This window comes from Heteronotia binoei, chromosome 1, assembly GCF_032191835.1.
Source record: "Heteronotia binoei isolate CCM8104 ecotype False Entrance Well chromosome 1, APGP_CSIRO_Hbin_v1, whole genome shotgun sequence".
Taxonomy (NCBI): Eukaryota; Metazoa; Chordata; class Lepidosauria; order Squamata; family Gekkonidae; genus Heteronotia; species Heteronotia binoei.
Window position 1 is genome coordinate 222,222,272 of NC_083223.1, and position 19,334 is coordinate 222,241,605.

The following is a 19,334-nucleotide window of genomic DNA, read 5'->3' on the forward strand; positions in this document are numbered from 1 at the left end:
TAAAGTAACAGAGGGACGGACACCTGTTCTCCACAGCCTTGTTCTGATTGTAGGTTTTATGCAATGCCAAAGCTCATTGGCGTAATCAGAAAGATTGTATAGACCATTTTGTGTTTTGCTACTTTTGCAGCTAACAATACAGCAACATTCTATTCCTGGTTGGCAGCTATTTTTTTTTTTTAAATAAGGGTGGTATTTTGAGTCAAGGGAGGGCTTGAAGGGCCTATAGTATTCACCCTCCCAGGTTATTTGCTCCCATACAAGCCAATATACAGACAAAAGGATCTTTAATTCTCTTCTTCCCCCAAGTGTGAACAGCAATGGATGCTTTGGCAGAGTTCTCCCCTTGTGTATCTCAGTTGCTGATGCCTGTTTGCTTTTCTCTTGGCATGCACGTAGGAGTGAATAGCTGAGGTGCCTAAAGGGAGAACTCTGCCAGAGCGTCAATTGCTGTTCACGCTGTTCAGTTGCTGTTCACAAGGGGATTATACTTCCCTGTGCCTTAGCTGAGATGGGAGAAAGATGGATTATGGATTATGTTTGGGGCCTGATTGATGTCCCCAGGGGTTAGCTAGGCTGAGCCCCCTGGGTCAACAATTGTCTTTTTCTGGTCTATACAGATTAGGCCACCAAATGAACAAAAAGACATGTCTGCCCTTTGCTGCTTTATGGACTGTTATTTTCTTTCTGTAATCAGGAATTAAGATAGCTTGAGACCTGTGTTTTTCCATAACAGCAGGGTCTTCTCTCAATTATAACCAGTTCATTTACTCCCTTGCATAAAGAACTGAAAGCAACAGCCTGGAATTTTAGCTGACCTAGAAGTGCAGGGAAGGAAGTCAATGTAAAACAAGGCCAAGCTAAACAGGGTCACCAGATCTAAGGGAGAACAAGACTCCTGTGCTGTCATAATTGTGTCAAAGAGTCAATTTTGTCAGTTTTCATGTGGGAGTAGAAAAATAGCACAGCCTGCTACAGATTCCATCTTCTATAGGCTACAAGAAGCTCTGTCCTCTTTTGCATGCTGCCACTCTGAAATTAAATTCATTGTAGAGAGCCCCATTCAAGAATCAAAGGAGCTTTTTTGACATTTTAAATTGTGTTAGCCTCTGGTTTTGTGGTTTGGTTCACCTCCCCCCTCCTTATTTCTCTTTACAGCAGCATTCCAGGAAGACCTTAAAAACAGGAAATCAATTTTAAAAAGGCAACCAGCAACAAAGGGACCAACAGACAGGTTTGAGAGGATCAGGTGCAGCCAAAAATGGACACTTTGGCACAAAAAAATCAATATATACCATGGAATTGTATGTCATAGTTGCCATGACAACTACCATGCAGCTAGGTGAAACATTAAAGACTGCAAGGGGTGTAGACTGAGAGAGAGAGAAAGAGAGTGAGAGAGAGAGGAGTTAGCACCCTTATCTCTTGAATCTGGGAGCTTATGTGGCTAAAATTAGTGATGCATAAACTCAAATTTTCAGCCAAGTTTGAAAGGGCTCAACAAGAATACAGGCAGACTACAGTACTTAAACCAAAGTTCTTATTACCCCATTGCCGTTAATTCAAGTACCATTGGATTATGGATCAGGCTATGGCTATGGTTCATTTAGGTTGTAAACTCATGGGCAGGAATCTGTGAATTCTTTACATATAGTATATTTTAGGCATATATACATATAATCAGTTATAATGATTATAATGATGAAGCCTAGCACCCTAGCCAAATAATTAACTTTCACCCCTGAGGATATTCCCCATGATGATCACTAGGGGGCTGTCCCTCCACACGTATCAGCCGTGGTGTTTGGGGTGCACCAGTCAGAGAGCATTAATTTCAGCACAGTTCTTAGCGTGTTTATTCAGCTGTCAATCCTACTGAATTCAATTAGTTTGAAATTGCAACCTTAGGCTTTAATTGAAGATTGAGAGCCAAAGAAGCGAGAGGAGCTTATGCTGGTATTACCAAAGAGTTTTTAAAAAATTGTTTCTTGGATCAATGGTCTCATGAGGACAACATCCACACTGCACTAGCACACATAAACCCAGCACTCCCATGTAAAACCAAACGGGAGTCTTGTGGCATCTTAAAGATTAATGGATTTATTGAAGCATAAACTTTCATGGGCTAGAGACTACTTCATCAGATGCATGCAGTGAATTGTAGGAATTTTCATGAAACCTGTGCATAAATCAAATGCTAATTCCATAGCTGAGTTTCTTACAGTGTAGTCCTGAGCAAAATTATACCATCCTAAATCCACAGATTTCAGTGGATTTAAAAAGGTGTAACTCTGCTACAGAAACTCTGGTGAAGGATCATTGAAAGTTATAGTTCAAATATGGATTTCACCTGAATTCTTACATGACGTTGACATTCTGTAGATTTCAGGATGCAAAGTACGTGGTACTTCAGTGATGGGAGAGAGAGCAAGAGAGAGCAAGTGACTCTTCTATACAAAGGAACCATTATTAAAGTCAGTAATGAAAGTCAATGTACTTGTAAGTAAAATGGATTTATGATTGTACAATGCTTGACATTATCAATTTACTCTGGAGCAAGCTAGAGGAGATTTAAATCAAGCAGAACATAATGCTGCTGCTGTTTTAAAATTCGTATTGTTGAATAGGTTCCCCTGAGAAAGAATATTTAAGTTTGAAATGTGAAATAAATAAACCCTTCTCACACCCATTGGTTTTGCCTTCTGTGTAATGAAGACCTTTTTCTGATTATAGTTATTTATGAATGCTTTTTTTTAGCGACTTAAGCAGCCACAGTAACATCTCCAACAGATGTTCATCCCGCCTGTTCTGAAAAACCTCAAAGGAAGGAGATGTTATGGCTTCCACATTGCAATTTTACCTAAAAGCCTCCTTTAATGTGCAACCGCCGCTGTTTTCCTGGAGATAGCTACATTCACCACTTCAGCAGAGCTGGATTTAGGGATAACCTAGAAAAGCTACAGCTTAAGGTCTCACCAGGATAAGGGGCCTCAAAATAAGAAAAATCAAATTAAATTGCCCTCAGGCTGTGACAAAGCATGCTGCCAAGTGCCCAGGCAGCTGAGAGATGTTTATAAGTTCACTGTCCTTTCTGTGAGCAGAATCAGGTATTATTTTTATCATATGGGACCTCTTAAAATAACAGTTTAAGGCCTCATCCTTCCATAATCCAGCTCTGGCGTAGACTCAGGCCGTGTAAACATTTGCCATATCGGTGGTCAGTACCAGACCAGCCTCCTCCAGATGAGGCACTTCCACAGGTGATGCAGGCCTGGCTTGCCATTGGCTAAGCCCTTCCAGTTCACTTTCTGCTCTGCTGTTGGCATCTATGTGTAAGATGTCTCCCTGTCCCAGCAGAGGAAGCAATTGCTTTGCAGATGCAGTGGAACAGCTGTGCTAACTCTGAAATATTGTTATGAACTAATTGTGTTTACTCACTGGGCATCAAAATCTGTCCATAAAAGAAATCTCAGCACTGCCACAGACAGTGTGGTTCATGGGAGAGAGTATTGCTTTAGATGTAAGAAATCCTTATTTTTAAATCTCTGCAAAGCCCAATCTATTAAGGTGGCTCTGCAAAAGAGTTGGACGCCCCCTCCACACTCACTACAGGAGACTACAATAGGTAGTTTCTTTCAGCTGCTTTCCCCAGTATCTACTGCATGCCCAAAAGGTCATGTGGGTTAGGTGCTCAGTTTCCCAATATTTTCCAGCCCCTCTGTCATTCTCACAGTCAGGGTGCATTTCTTCTTTCTTCCATCTACTTTGCCTTTGGCCCCTCTGAGGTCTTCTCCAAGCTTGCCCCATGGAGCTCCTCCTGACATAGGGCCATATTGTCTGCTGCTTTTTCTTGCAGAAGGTGGAATTTTCCGACATTTGAAGTGTCCCTCAAAAGGCTGCTTGTGCTTAACAGTGCTGTAGCTCATATCCAAGTGTAGCCAAGACAAGATACAGGTAGATTTCAGCTGGCCTTGGTTATAGGCCTAGGGCAGTTCAAGCCAATGGGCAACAGGGGGCAGCTGCATAGAACCCTGTGCTGAAGGGGTAAAAAGAAGAAGAGTAGGCTTTTGCCACCACTTTTTGCACCTGTCCATCTGGGGCTCAGATGGCTGGTTTCTGGCAGTGGCGGCTTCCACTGGCTGTGCATGGGCAAGGGCCACAACTTGTTTGGCCCCATTGTGTGTGGGGGTCCCTAGTGCAGAGCCCTGACAGGAAGATGGCAGTGCTTCTGGGGCACCATTCTGAACTTCTGCCCAGGCATACTAAGACCATCTCTGGGTACACATGCAAGGAAATTAAGTGTCAGAGACTTGAGGTGCTAGAATGGACTTCAGTAGTACAAATTGCAGGGGGACGGAGCAGGGAACACCATGTTTTGCAATATTCTCCTTTGTTAAAAACTCTCAGCAAACAGAAGACAAGAACAACCAGCAAGGAGAAGATGTAAAACTTTTCCCCGTTCCACTAGTTTTCTTAGTGCATGGGATTTTACAATGAAGGCACATTCAGAAGTGGAATCCATTACCTGCAATCCAGTGGAGCAATTCATTCTGTCACCTAAGGGCTTTGCTACTTCATTCTCCTGCAGTGTTAACCAAGATTTATAGTGCAATCCCATATGAAATTAGTCTAAATCAATTGCAGTCAATAGGATTGCACTGTGAATGGCCGTAGTTCAGCTTCAATAAGCAGATGATAAAGTTGCAACTAACATCTTGTCCTAACTACGTTTTTTGTTTCATCCATAAATTAAATTTGAGTCAACTGAGGACCACATGAAAAACATCTTTGCCCCTCTCATGTGGATTTTATGAAAGAGAGCAGGTTATTTTCTGACCTGAAAGGCTTTGGGGCCCTGGACTCCCGCCTGAAGGCAGACGTGCATCTAGAGTTGTAGTTTTCAGTCTTGACTGGCCTGCAGCAACTTTCACATAAGATGGTCATGATTCTGCAAAGGGATGGAAAAGTTAGGAGAAAAGAGGAGCAAGATAGGCAGGACTAGAACCAGCTCTGTATGCCTGAATGAAATACTGAGCATCAAGTTTTGTAGAGACCAAACCTGCATAGGAATAAAAATAAATTATCAGAATTCTAAACTGTCAACTTAAATTTAAAATGCATGCGTTCTCCCCCCCCACACACACCTTGATAAAATTTGATTTCTATATAATAAAGGTAGTTTGGAAGCAGGCAATCAGAAATAAGCAACATCATCAAAACTATGTTTTGAGAGGTGTAAATATAAGGGGCTTTTTACAATAAGGAATATAAGGAAATGCTGATTGTGGGGGCAGAATGACTACACTTGAATTATCCTACCCTTTCTCTATAGGAGCTTAAGACAGCAAACATAGTTCACCCTCTCCCTTGACTCTTACAACAGCCTGTTAGGTAGATTAGGTTGAGAGACAGCCTGACTGCTAAAGAACCCCAGTGGTTAACTGAAAACTTAAAACCCTGGTTCCCAGGTCCTAGATTGATACACAGATTCCCAGAATACTCCAAACACTGACACTCAAGAGCAGAAGTTAATTTGTTTAAGACCACAACTGCAGACTCTCTTGTAATGGCAATGACCTCCAGAGGCACCTGGATAGAGGTGACTCGGCAGTGCAGATGTTGCTAGACCTGTCAGTGGCGTTCAACACGGTCGACCATCAGCTACTGACCTGTCGCCTCACCAATGCTGGGATTCAGGGGTTGGCCTTGAAGTGGCTTTCCTCTTTTCTCCAGGGTCGGGGACAGAGGGTGGCACTAGGAGATGAACTGTCCTGACGACACCCACTTATCTGTGGTGTGCCGCAGGGAGTGGTTCTTTCTCCAATGTTATTCAACATCTACATGCGCCCCCTCACCCAGATTGCCCAGAGGTATGGGCTGGGTTGTTACCAGTACGCTGATGACACCCAGCTCTATCTGTTGATGGGTGGCCAGTCCGACTCCACCCCGGAAGATCTGTCTGCAGCATTGCAAGCTGTGGCAGGGTGGCTCAGGCTGAGTGGACTAAAATTAAATCCAACAAAGATGGAGGTCCTGTATCTGAGCCATCACTTACCGACCTTCGATGGAGCGCAGCTCACGCTGGCGCCCAAGGTTAAAAGCTTAGGGTGCTCTTGGATTCCTCTTTAACAATGGAGGCCCAAGTAGCTGCCACTGCCAAGTCAACTTTTTACCATCTGCGGATGGCAAGGCAGTTGGTCCCCTTTCTCGAACGCGATGACTTGGCAACAGTGATCCATGCTATGGTCACTTTGAGACTGGATTACTATAATGCCCTCTACATGGGGCTGCCCTTGTCCCAAATCCGGTGACTCCACCTAGTGCAGAATGCTGCAGCCAGGCTGTTAATGGGAGTTCCTCTACGGGAGCACATTCAGCCTGTGCTGAAAGCACTTTACTGGCTACTGATAATGTACCGGATTCGTGTCAAGGTGCTGGTTTTTATCTTTAAAGCCCTATATGGCTCCTGCATACCTTAGGGACTGCCTTTCCCTGCATATGCCCCAGCGAGCACTTCAGTCTGGGTCTCAAAACCTGTTGACAGTCCCCAGCATCAGAGAAGCGAGGCTCAAATCAGCAAGAGCCAGGGCCTTTTCCGTTGCTGCCCCTAGCTGGTGGAATGAGCTGCCGGAAGAGATCAGGGCCCTGCGAGAGCTTTCACAGTTCCACAGGGCCTGTAAAACAGCACTCTTCCGCCATACAGCAGCGGGATTGGCCTATAGAAACATCACCGATGGTCTACCTCTTTATGTTATTGCGGTCCTAGGAGCTCTTAGAATGGCTAACTACGAGTCAGATCACTGTCTGAAACCTTGATACCAGTATAAGTAGATGTTTTTAGAAATTGTTTTTATGTTTTTATTGTTATTTTATTTGGTCACACAATGTAACTGTGTGACCTCAAATTTGTGAGCCCCCCTGAGCCTGCCTCGGCGGGGAGGGCGGGATATAAATCAAATAAATTAATAAGTTTCAGTCCCGGTATATAAGAAAAAATCATAAAGGGCATTCATGAACATGCAGAGCATTTTCTCCTCTCTGCCAATGAATGCTCATGGCCAGCCTTGAAATGCCTGAGATTAGAAGAATGTTTTCTATGGCAAAAGATGCAGCATCCAGGCAGAACTGAGCCTGAGGAACCCTCAGAGCACAAACTGAGCATGGCACAGTACTGGCTGGACAGCTTGTACTAATTACGTCATGGTACTACCTGCTTTGTAGTCAGACAAGGAAATCAGCAGTGTGGGGCCCTTCCATTAATCTGGCCTGCATTTGATGTACATAAGACTAAAATTCAGTCCATTCCCAACACTTCTGAATGAATGCACCTTGTGCTTTAATGACTTGGGGACTTCTCTTGTCAGGATTCTTCTTCCAGGTATCCACTGGGTGTTACTATTGGAACCAAAGGGCTATAGAGCCTCAAAGTTGCATTCACTGAGGAAGGCAACACCCAGAGTGACTGTAATCTAGGAGCAAACAGAGGGCAACTCTTGCAAAACAGCTGGCTATGTTACCTGTCTGGGGACTTTATTGGAGAAAGGCAAGTTAGAGATGGAAATAATTTTAATAGAAGTGTGACGTTCTTCTTACAAAACCCTAATCCTACTGTTTAATGCTTAGGTCTGCCCCCCTCCCAAAGACCTCTTACCTCTTGGCGTTCTCTGGATCAGTCTGGACCTGCTGACCCCCTCATCCTCACTCTGTTCCTCCTTTTGTATTTACCCCCTCCTAGAGAGGAGGGGGCAGGACGGGGGCCGTCAGGCTGAAGGAGGAGATAAAATTACCTCTTGTGACGCAACTCTAAACATCTCTGGACTATTTTTAGAAAACAGCCTTCTAAAAATAGCTTCCCCCCAGCCTGCCTGTAATCTGATAGGGGAAGCAATAAAGAGAAGACTGGCTCTTTAAAACAAGCCTTGTCATCTCAGCAGGCAATTGTGTGTGTGTGTGTAGGTGGGGGTTTTGTGAGTGGAAGCAGATTATCATGGCCTTTCTCCCTCTGGGCCCAGTGATGTGGTTGATGATGGTGACATGATGGCAGTGAGAACCTGAATCTGGCATTCTCCATGCAGACAGAAGGCCAATTGGGGACCTTGACAGATAATAATATTAGGCAATTATAAAGCATTTTAACATGCATTGTATAGTATTTCACATATACTGACTCTGTAACCTTCCAAGAGGAACCAGAAATAATTGTCCCTATATTTCAGGGGGTGGGGGAACTGAGGCTGCAGAAAAGTGAAGGAGGAGCTCAGAGCATCTTACATAGCATCTTGAGGAGGTCCTCAGAGCAGCCTCCTTCTAGCTGCATAGTACACTAGGTCTAGAAAATCCTATTGGCAGCCTTGAGGCTGAGAATTTATAAAGCTAAACAGAGTTACACCTTTCTAAGCCTGTTGACTTAACTCTGCTTAGTATGGTGCTGCTATCCAAAGAACCCTGCTGAATTCACAGGAGATGCCAAATCCGAATGGACGACTTTCTGGATTATTACTTAGCCAGTGTTCTACGCTAGCTCTCTTTGGGTTTGGGGTGTCATTAAATCACCCAAATGTATGGCCAGTTCAGTGTTTGGCTAGTGCCAGAGATTTGGAACAACCAAAAGTGAAGTTGCAAAGGGAAAATGCATAGGTTGTCGCACATGTACAAGGGATGTGACTTCTCTGCACACCTACCTTGTTAGATGATCCTGGACCATGACTTCATGTTCAATTGACCTGTGTAGGATTGAGATATCCAAAGCCTGCTTCATGTGTGATGCCACAGTGTGTTAACTTATTTTCTGAACAATTTGAGGGAAAACGATACATGGAAAATATTCCTTCGTCAACCTTAATGGTAGTGGAAAGTCAAAGCCAACTTGTGGCCACCCTATAGGGTTTTTAAAGCAAGAGATATTGAGAGGTGGTTTGCCATTGCCTGCTTTCATGTTTTCTGATGGGAAGATCAACTCCTATTCATATAATCTCCACATCAGTACAGAAATTAGGACATTACTCCTCTCTAAAAGAGATGCATATTTCTTTCTCACTGTGACCATCCCAGAGGAGTCCAAACATTATGGCTAGTGCATGGAAGCCCTTTGAAAAAGACTTCAGGTGAGATGATTGTTCCATGCAGCAGTCATGACACTCAGAGTGGCTCACCCTGTGGATTGCTCACGTTGCATGGAGAGTTTCCATATTGTCAGTCACCATGAGGAACTGGTAGTAGTGATGTGAAGAGGGTGGCCCACATGATAAACCCACTGTGCATATCTTTGCCTTATCGAGCAGCCATTACTTAACAAATGTTTTCTGTAGACTGTATCAGAACCCACAATCTATACTGGGCAGCATTTATGCAGAATACAGGCATTCAACATATTGTGAACTAGGTATATTAGAGGAATTTTGATCATTGTGATTTGAATGGGGTTCTGCCCTAGTGAGCTGACGTATTTAAAGACTGATGCACAAAAATGAACATAACTTTAAATAGCAAAATACACACAGCAACAGAATTAGCCTGATGCAATTTTGGCACGTAAAGCAGAAGATCCAAATGGTGCCTTCACTGAGATATATAATAATAATAATCAAAGATAATGGCCATCTGTTGCTCTGTAATGATACTCCAAGATTTGTCATGAGTTGGGCTGCATTGTATCTACTAATAAGCCCTGAGCACCCTGCCTGTTCAGACTGACATATGCATACTTTCCCCTGAAGAAATACAGAAGCAGTACTCTCTGAAGGATCAGGGCCCTGCATCCATATTTACTCAAGGAAACGAAACAACTGAGTTGATGAGTGAGCCATTTATGGTTAATTGTGTTGCATATGTTTTAAGACCATTGAAAGTATTTGTACCAGAGCTCAAAATGTAAAATGTGAACTGTTCCGTAGCTGCTTATAGATGCAGCCCCTTTATCTCTTAGTTTCCTTCTGTTTCCAGTTATTGTTCCCTCCCCCCTCAAAGATGCTCCCACCTGATTCAGGTCCAGGTTGCTGTGTTTAGAGTAGAAAGCAGTGGGGAGAAATTTCTGTCTCTTTCTATAAAAATGAAAAACTGCTTTTGCTGCATGTCTTTTCATCCAAATGTTCCTAGTGGGATTCGTAGTCTGGCATGGTTTATTTAACAGTGATCAGTAACACTGACTGTACTGTTCTGCATCAGAATTGTAAGTCCTGCAGGAGACCTTGCTAATGCTGGTGATTACAAGACCCCCGAACAAAGCCTGAGTAACAGTGTGTACAGGAGGAGATCGTAAGACCTTGCTTGGCTTTGGGCCCCATACAGGGCCATGATCTGTAGCAGCATCCAACTGCCCACTCCATGTTCTTCTTAGGGCTGCATCTCCATTAAAAAAAAACAAATCACCTACATTCCGCATCCAAGCTATGCTGCATTCTGTGACCAAGATAAATTATGTGTATTAAGCAAATGTGCATAGTGTGGCTTTTGTAGTACACTGTAGTGATTTAACAACTAAGAATTCAAGCTATGGATGAGAGGGACCCTGGTTTGAAGCCTGACTGTACCTTGAACTCATTAGACAAGTCACTCTCTCTCACTTTCAATGTCCCCTCGAATACAGATATACTAATACTGAGCTACACAACAGTGTTGTTGTAATTTAGGCTAACAAAATAAAAGGGTGGATTAAGTGGTTTGTCAGCAGAAGGTTCTGATGGTGGTAGATACTCTGTTTTCCTCTCCCCTTAGCAGTCCCCCAGAAATCCAAGGAAAGCTGATTACAAGGATAATGGAACCCACATGGAGTAATAGCTATGTGGGTCAGAGAAGAGGTTGCAGTAAAGAGAGAGGAAGAGAGTTAAATTACCCTTCCTGGCTCTTACACTACTTTTAAAACAAATGCTGATGGAAAAGTAGTGCAAATCCCCACACCTACCCCCACACTACAACTCTGATGCAAAGTGTGCTGGAATTTGGGGAGACATATGTTGTTTTGAGTGGTAAACACAGACATTAGAACATAATGGACTTGAACCAGCCCTGGATGCACACAATTAGTAGCCATGGTCAAGGAGGCAATTCTCCATCTACCACAACAGATATAGCCGGGCAGTTCCATGGACCCCTTCCTGGGGAGTTTGATGTACTGCTGCTGATTATTTTCCCATATAAACACTATATTTTCTTCAAAACCTGACTACTGAAAAACAGAAAAATCAGGAGAAGCAATCAAGATAAACTAATAATCCAGATTCACTTCTTCAGATACAGCCGCTACAGCTCATATCCTATCACAAATTTTGTTAGACTTTTATTACTTCTGCTGGTACTATCCATAATGGCTTTCTTTCATCACCATATTTCTTGTACTTTATCCATGTATTCAACAAATTATTTCTGATATATTGGTGAGGAAAAAAACCATCCATCTTTTTTTCCCCATAATACGTATAAGCATGCCAGCCAAATTTATTTCTATGAGCTTCTAACATTAAGAGTTTTTTATTTAACAACATCACCCAATCCTTTATCCATGCCAAAGACTGCATCGTGATATAATCTTAAATCTGGAAGCTGAAATCCTTCTCCCTCTTTAGCATCTGTTAAAATTTTCATCTTGATCCTTGGTTTTTTCCCAGCCCATACAAATTCTGAGATCTTCCTTTGCCATTTATTAAATGGTTTACTGTCTTTCACAATCGGAATAGTTTGAAACAGATACATTATTCTTGGCAAAATATTCATCTTAATTGCAGCAATCCTACCCAACAAAGACAGATTAAATCTATTGGCGAAATGGACAAATTTTGTTAGACTAAGGTGCTACTTTTAGTGCAGAAAAGGACAACTAGAATGATTAAAAGGATTGGAATACTTTCCCTGTAATGAAAGCTTAAAGCACCTGGGGCTCTTTAGTTTGGAGAAATGTTGACTGAGGGGTGACATGATAGGGGTTTTTATGCATGGGATAGAGAAGGCAGAGAAATAGGAGCACCTGGGGCTCTTTAGTTTGGAGAAATGTTGACTGAGGGGTAACATGATAAGAGTTTACAAGATTATGCATGGGATAGAGAAGGCAGAGAAATAAGTACTTTTCTCTCTTTGTCACAATACAAGAACTCGTGGGCACTCAATTAAATTGCTGAGCAGTCAGGTTAGAATGGATAAAAGGAAGTACCTCTTCACCCAAAGGGTGATTAATACATGGAATTCACTGCCACAGGAGGTGGTGGCAGCTGCATGCATAGATGACTTCAAGAGGGGATTGGATAAACATATGGAGCAGAGGTCTATCAGTGGCGATTAGCCATAAAGTATAGATGGCCCTCTCTGTCTTGGGCAGTGATGTTCTGTATTCTTCGTGCTTGGGGGGGGGCAACAGTGGGAGGGCTTCTAGTGTCCTGGCCCCACTAATGGACCTCCTGATGGCATCTGGTTTCTTTGGCACTGTGTGACAGAGTGTTGGACTGAATGGGCCTTTGGCCTGATTCAACATGGCTTCTCTTATGTTCTTACTTTTCTTCTTTTCTACTGCTGCAGACAGACGAACACGGCTACCCATCTTGGTCTAATCATCCGGATTGTAAAGGTTAATTTGCAAGAAAAAGGCAGCTAATGCATCTGGAGGATGCAAAGGAAAATGATTGCTCTGACAAATGAGCTGCTCCTTTGGGTAGCTGGGTGTGAAAAATTGGAACAATGCAAAGGTAGCCTAGCTAATAACATAGTGAAAGGGGAGAAACAAAAGAGGCAGTTGCCCCAAACATAATGGGGGTTAGCTAGAACCTGTGGAGTAGTCTAACAGCTCCCATTAAAGCAGAAGGCAAAGCATTTGCCATGATAAATGGAAATGCTTTCATCGGCTTGCTACTTTTGGAGTTACTGCTGAATGAAGAGTTAGTCTGCTTCTACCAATGGTGTCAGCAAAAAGACCACTTTATGATCAAATAAAATAAATCCAAATTGTGCCAGTTTTGAAGAATGCATAGTAGAACAGAGGGACACTTAGTACTAAAAGGGACAAGACATTTCCTACCAAAAGATGCTGTCACAGTTGTCTTGGTTCATCATATGTGGGACCATGTTGCATGTTTTTAAAACAATATATTCTCTGCTTGAACATGGTCTTTATATTTCCATGATTTTATCTAGTTTCATAATTTTTAAGTGTCTACTATATCTTCCCATCGATTCTTAATTTCCCCCACACACACATTTTAGGCACAGTTGGTGTGGTGGGAGATGGAAGATTATAAAATATGGTAAACATAAAAATATTTTCTTTTTTGCACAATACTGACTTTATAAATCTATACCACATCTTTTCATCACATTATCTCCTAAGCAGTTTACAAAAGACATGAGCTACAGAAGAAACTCTAGTCTCCAGCCTCACTTCTCAGCAGTGGAAGCATGAAAAAGGTAGTAAATGATGTTAAAGCCTCCATCTCCCCAGTGGTTCTGTTGCTGTTCTTAATATTAGAGTTCAATTAGGGTCACTGAAAGTGATGGGTGCTGCCAGAGATTCAGGACCAGAAACCAGTACTTTAGACAATGCATAACTCACACACTGAGAATTGCTAGTCTGAATGGCTTTTTGAAAGCATTAGACAAATGAATGGAGAACAGACCTGTCAATGGCAATTAGCAATACAGTTTTGACACTATTAGCCTGTTGCAGCAAAAAACCTCAGAAGTCTCATGGCAGCACTCCGGAGATTCATCAGTCTTTCAGATGCTACAGCACCTCCAACTCCCCTCCCTTGCCACATGCTGGGGGAAAGGAAAAATCTGGGGGATTAGCTATCCTTCAAGAGTATGCTTGATTAGATGGGCTGTCCTAGCAAGGTCTTTCTTATTGGGTCTCGCTGTGGTTTCATAGGGAATGTACTCAGGGGCCTCTTCTTTGTATAGTTAGTAAAAATCCATATTTCACATATCCCATAGCTGATATTTAAATCTTGGCTCAGTGTCGCAACAGATTGCACCAGTGGGCCAGATTCTATCTTCCTTTCCCTTTTCAAATTATAATTTGAAAATGAATTATAATTTTCAGTTTCAGTCAGCTTGGAGCCCAGAGGGCTGTGACTTTCAGTCTCAATAGAACAATGCTCTTGTCAAACTCAGTCCTGAATCAATTATCCACCTAGGAAAGATGCATCTTTTTGTGCAAGCTAGGGAAATGGAACAACATGGACCAGATGTGCACAGGAGAGCTAAGAGTAATGAACACTGGGAAGATTTAATGAATTTTAGCCAAGGAAGAAAAACACACATATTGAAGGGGGAAGGACTGAAAGGTAATCCAATGAAAACCACACAGATCTCCTTGCCAATTAAGGTTAGACGGGGAAACACAAGTCAGTACCCCATCTATTTATGATGTTTGATTGATGGGGCTGCAGGCTAGAGCAGGCTAGCATTCATCGCTAGAATTTTCTTGCTATGGAAGTGGCCCTGAGTAAAGCTCTACTGGAAATTGATTACTGCACAGATTTTTTAAATACTCATTCCATTTTTCACTCTTAATAAAACAAGACTTTGACACTGTTACACAACTGTGTTTGAACAGAAGTAATGATGTATAGAGTGTGGTGCTTTCTTGGTGCACTGTTTTTTACTTGTTCACTGGAGAGTGTTCCTGTTGAGATAATGGGGCATCCTCTTCTCCCTCAACTAGGAGGTAGTCATGACATCTCAGCTACACTACAGGAGTCACCTTCCACTTCCTCCTTACAGCCAATTGTTATTTTCTCAGCCATAAACTGACTAAGCTATAAAAGCAGTTAACAGTAAAGTAAGAAATTGAGGCTAACCCTGGTGGTAACTAAGAGCCTGTCTAATAGGTGGGTTGTGGACCACTATTAGGTGAGGAAGTATAAGGAGAATTCAACAGGTGAGCAAATTATCCACTCTTCCTATCTGTTGCCTTCCGGTGGTCCAAATCACGGAATGTTATAGAGCGGTGTCAGGAGACTCAAGTGACAGCAGTCACTTACCAAATAAGTAGGTTTCCTCAGTGGAGGCAAAAATATTGATCTCATAGTGTCTGGAAAAGGTATATTTAAGTCAGTTTTAAACAGTCAGCTGTGTAATAGAAAATAAAGAAATATTTAAACAGTCAGCTGTTTAACATACCTCATAACTTGCTGCTTGTGATAGACCCACCCCCACAAAGTGAATGAGGAAATATATTCTAGGGTAGGGAGAAGAGATGGTTTTGCAACCTTATATTCTTCTGCAGTGCTGCCCCTGAATAATCTAGCAAGCAAGATCCTGAAAGCCTTGTTGGCCCTGCCTCTAATTCAATGCTCCCTCTAAGCTGTCAGGTCTTGTGAGCAAAAATTTTACTTGATAAACTACTGGCACTAAAGTTGTGAGCAAGTTATTTGACTACTGCATAACTTAATTTGCTCTGGGGCTATCCTTCCTGAGCTAAGACAAAAATGTGTGAGCCAGAGGCTAAAAAAACCTGTGAGCTAGCTCACACGAACTCAACTTCGATGGAACACTGCTCTAAGTCCATAGTCACAAACATAGTCCCAAACAGGGCAGGGGTGGCCAAACAGCTTGAAGAAATTCCAGAATGGATGGCACTTGGGATGCTAGGGTGAAAATATCTTTGTCCTGATGCCTGTTCAACAATATTTCATTGTCCCTTGGTAGGCCTGTTTGTAGTCTCTTCTGTCATAAAGCAGTGTTTGAAAACCTGTGTACCTATGAAGACTAAGATGACAAAATGGAGCTTTCACCATTTTTCTCAGCAATGATTCCTGTTCTGGGAACAGGACTACTCTTGCCTGGCCTGTATAAATCACCATGCTTATATGTTGTTGCTGGCAAGCTGAAATTAGGTGGCTCTATTCACAGTTGACACAAACATGGCCCAAAAGAGAGGCAATATTCAGCTTTGTGTTTGAGTGGTAGGGTTACCAAGTCCAACTCAAGAAATATCTAAAGACAGGAGCAAGGGTGTCACAAGCACAACTGAACTCTGAAGGAGTTCTGGCCATCGCATTTAAAGGGATCGTGCACCTTTTAAATGCCTTCTCTCCATTTGGAAATACTGGAGGATAGGAGCACTTTCTTTTGGGGCTCATAGAATTGGTCCCCATAGTCCAATCTTTTTGAAACTTGGGGGATTTCTTTAGGAGAGACACCAGATGCTATGCTGGAAATTTGGTCCCGATACCTCAAAAAACAGCCTCCTCAGATACCCACAGATTGATTTTCCATTATACCCTATGGGAACTGATCTCCATGGGTATAATGGAGTGCCCAGCAGACATCCCCCCAACAGTGTTCCCTCTAAGCTGAGTTAGTGTGAGATAGCTCACAATTGTTTTGCCTCCAGCTCACAAATTTGTGTCTCAGCTCAGGAAAAATGGCCCAAGAGCAAACTAATGTATGCAGTAGCTCACAGTAGTTCATCAAGTAGAATTTTTGCTCACAAGACCTGACAGCTTAGAGGGAGCATTGACTTAGAGGCAAGGCCAACAAGGCTTTCAGGATGCCACTTGAATGCCACTAGCTCACAAAGTGGAATGTTTGCTCACAAGACTCCACAGCTTAGAGGGAATGTTGCCCCCCCCCCCCCCCGCTGATAACCCTGAAGGTGGAGGGCCTCAAAATTGGGGGATCCCGTGCCCCCAACTAGGAGTTGGCAACGGGCCTTACCCCAGGAAGCAGCCCAGACTAGCATGATGTGAGACAGGTCTACCATGACTGCAGTCAGAACATTGGAATGTTCTGGGCAACATAGCTAGCCCAAATGACAGCACACAGTGGGCCAGACGCAGCAAGCCAACCTGAAAAACCTGCACAGCTTTGTCCTGATCAGGAAAGGTAGATCAAGGGCTGTACTATAGCAAAATTATTCAGGAGGATACTTTGGTAAAGAAACTATGGACTGTGTATCATGCTACTGTGTACAGTTTGTACTGTTGCTGTAAGCAGGATCTTGCTGTGTCATTTCTGTAATGTATAATGTGTCATATTAATTCTTAGGCTTTATTTCAGCTCTATTCAGATTTCTGCTTGTTTATTGGATGTGCCATGCTGTTGATGGTATTGACACACCCTGTAATCTGCCTTGAGTCTCATTTAGAAAGGCAGACTATAAATAATGTAAATGAATAAAAGTGCTGCTAAAATGAATGAGAGGGCTTCCATCTTGAAGTGTCTTACCTTGAAGTACCTGTTGATCTTTCAGAAGGTTGAGAATGGCTCTGACATCTGTATTTTTCTTTAGTACAAAAAAAGAGAGATGGATATATATCCTGCTGTCTTTCGTCAAGAGAGACAGACTCCATTGCCCTAACATGGAGAGCCTTTGTATGGCTTTAGCCATAAGAATGCTTCTTGCTGCATCTGAGGAGGAAGAGGGTAGGAGTATCTTGAAGTACTCTCCAAATCTATACAGAATATCTGAGACAGACTAGGTTCTGACCCAAACCGATTCCCCACTAGCCTTGTTCCAGTCTCATACTCCTCTTCTCTGCAGGGCTTGTCAGATTTCGCACAAGCTGCTCTGGGGCTGCAACTCGCTCCGCCTCTTTCACATAGCAAGCAGAAACCAGTTTTTAGAGGATCTTGCTTGTCACATGAAAAAGGTGGAGTGAGTTACAGCGCTGGGGCAGCCTGCAGGCACCTTCTCAAAATCTCCTTTGACAAAACTGCAGGGGAGAGGCAGAGAGGCAAACTTGGTGAGGACACCAGCAGCAGCCGCCACCGCACCAGGCAAGTTTGGCAAAGAGCGGCTCAGTTGCTGGCTGCGCATGCAGGCTGGGAGGGCAGGAGAACTGGAGAGGGGAGCCGGTCCGTGGCCCCTAAAGGCATGGAGGCCCATAGGCCAGTGCCTATTTGGCCTAATTATTAATCTGGCCAAAATCGAAAGGAAGCCCCGTGAAGAAGAGGAGCATGAGACCGAGACAAGGCAAGTGGGGAATCGGTCCCAGTGATATGAAGCAGGAAGGTTTCAAGGGGAAAAGGCCCTTGATGATGACAGAAAAGATCTCTTCTATGGAGCAATCAGGGTTTCTTAGTATCCCCTTTAGCAGGCAGAGAACCAGAAGTTAACCAAATGCCTGTCTCTGGGATGCAAATTACTTGGAAGCTCTGAAACTGAAGCATCTAGATGCACATCTGCAAGGTTGAGCAAAACAGTAATGCTGTGAATTCTCTGCCATACTCTATGGCTTGTGCTTAGATCTTTTACCAAAATGCTCCACAAACACTTAAGAGATTCCCAAAAAGGCTATTTCCCTAAAACTTCATAGAAGTGAAGACTAATTTGTTAGCCATAAACTACTATTGCACTTCTGGATTTGCTGGCCAAATGGGGAACATCAGTAGCATTTTGTCTGTTATTAAGTCAAAGTATTGTTCAACATCCAGACAGATGGGAATGAGAATAGGGAAAAGGAAAGGGGCAGATGCTTAGGTGGCTGGCTGATCTATAAGGCAACTGACAACTCACCTGATACTTTTTTCCACTCCCAGAAAACCTGGGAAGAGAGGATGCAGCTGTGAGTCTGACAGTGACAACAGCTCATTTGCAACTAGCATCCTTCTCATTCTCGCTACTAAATTACGTCCCACTGACCAGCACCATCAGAGGAGCAGACCAGGAAGAACCTGGTCTTGTGGAGACTGGAAAAAGGAAGTGGGAAGTGCTTCCTAGTCCAGCCCTGGCTAGTTTGTTCTTCAAAATAAACCTGCTTCCTAATGGACAGTGTCTCTTGTTCTGGACCACTGGCAGGTAAACAGGTAGGGAGAAACAGCACCTTTCTTAATCCCCTTTCAGCTCTTCCCTCCCTTAAACAACCATCTCCAGTGTAGAAGACACATGAATACTCTTTTTTAAGGCAGCTTTTAAAATACTGTTACTAAAGGCTTTTCTTGAAGTTCCATGATGTGTTTTATTGTATTTGTTTTATTTCTTTAATGATGAATTGCCATCGGGGCAGTTCTTTTGGTAAATTATCAGGAACACTTCAAAAACAAGTATCAGGGGGAAAAAGGTGTTCCTTTGCACTAGAGTTAGATTTTGTAGCAGAAAATACTGATCTGAAAGAGGGGCACCACATGTCAAGTATTACAAAAGAATAAAAAATCTCTTGATAAAAGGTACATGTAATCTGTCATCCAGCTGCCAGCCACTGCAGTGACTAGTAGAAGAAAGCATCACTATCTGAAACAGGTCATAAAATGTGAGGGTAGGTCTGAGCAGTTGCTACCATTTTGATTTGCTTTCTAGTAGTAGTCTGGGGAGGGACTACGGCTCAGATTTTGGAGAGCAGCTACCATTCTGATTTTGATAGACCAGTACTGATTTTGATAGACCAAAACTCTGATTCAGTATAAGGTAG